The following is a 1,202-nucleotide window of genomic DNA, read 5'->3' as shown; positions in this document are numbered from 1 at the left end:
AATCAAATCTAACATGGATAAGTTTTAAAGTGAAAGTACAAGTTAAGATGTTATCCGGCATCTAACTAAATATGTACTCAATTCAAACAAATAATATCTTCATAGACGGCAAGTCGTCAACGCTACTAAACAAATTTTTTTTTATTTTTTTATTTTTTTATTTTTTTTGAATGATTTTATTTTTATTTTTTTATTTATTTATTTTATAACAGTTATACGGACTCGATTAGCAGTTGAAAAATATGTATTCTAGGTATCCTAATACTCACCCATCCCCAAACTAAAATACTACATTGTCCCCAATGTATAAGCAAAACTAAACAAAGTAAGGGGTAAGGATCAAAAACTCCCCGGGGTAAATGTGGATGCGATGAATAATCAGGCTGCTCCAATTGGTAGGTATCATGACAGCTGTAGCTTTTCTTTGTTGTGAGGCTTTAATTCTCTGTTTCAAGTATTCAAAATAAATATTAGTGATAGCACACAAAAGTTAGATATTTGCAATAAGTTCATACCAAGAAAGATTGAGATTTAGGTACCACCTTAAAGATGCATATCACATCAATGTAAGCTCAATAGAATGCTAAGATGTTAACGATGAACCTAGATAACCATGTCAAAATAAAATGAACTTAATAAATAAATATGCCTAAGTTACTGGTCCAGGTCTGAAAGTATCACTTAAAATGTGTCCAACACTACCCATTTAAATGCATGAGTTCCTAAATTAATGCAGTCCCTAAAACTACATGTAATGCAATAGTTAATTAAAATAGCAAAAGGAGATAGAAGAATGGGTTGCCTCCCATTAAGCGCTCGATTTATAGTCTAGAGCTCGACTTTTTGTTCATTCATTCTGGTGTTGCAAGTTGAACGGTTGATTTTTCTTTCGAAAATTCACCGTTCCAATATGGCTTCAACCGTTGTCCATTAACCTTAAAGGTCCCTTTACTTTCATGCATTATTTCAACTGTTCCATAAGGAAACACCTTGACTATGGTGTATGGCCCTGACCACCTAGACCTCAATTTACAAGGAAAAAGTTTGAGTCTAGAATTGTACAGCAAAACTTGTTGCCCAACTTCAAACTTCCTTCTTTGAATGTGCATGTCATGCCATTTTTTTGTGCGCTCCTTGTAGAGTTTTGCATTCTCATAGGCTTCCAATCGAAACTCATCCATTTCATTCAACTGAAGTAATCT

The 1,202-nt window shown here is 33.4% G+C and overlaps 1 long non-coding RNA gene across 1 annotated transcript; it reads right to left on the bottom strand.

The window, feature by feature from the left end:
- Positions 1 to 209: 209 nt before the first annotated feature.
- LOC111378115 lies at positions 210 to 1,195 on the bottom strand. Its single transcript, XR_002699814.1, has 2 exons — positions 543 to 1,195; positions 210 to 445 (listed from the first exon to the last, which is right to left on the bottom strand). It is a non-coding gene; the product is annotated as an uncharacterized LOC111378115 (long non-coding RNA).
- Positions 1,196 to 1,202: the final 7 nt, after the last annotated feature.

The sequence above is a fragment of the Olea europaea genome, unplaced genomic scaffold, assembly GCF_002742605.1.
Source record: "Olea europaea var. sylvestris unplaced genomic scaffold, O_europaea_v1 scaffold1770, whole genome shotgun sequence".
NCBI lineage: Eukaryota > Viridiplantae > Streptophyta > Magnoliopsida > Lamiales > Oleaceae > Olea > Olea europaea.
The sequence above is the reverse complement of the archived record's forward strand: the minus strand, read 5'-3'. Positions and strand labels throughout refer to the sequence as shown.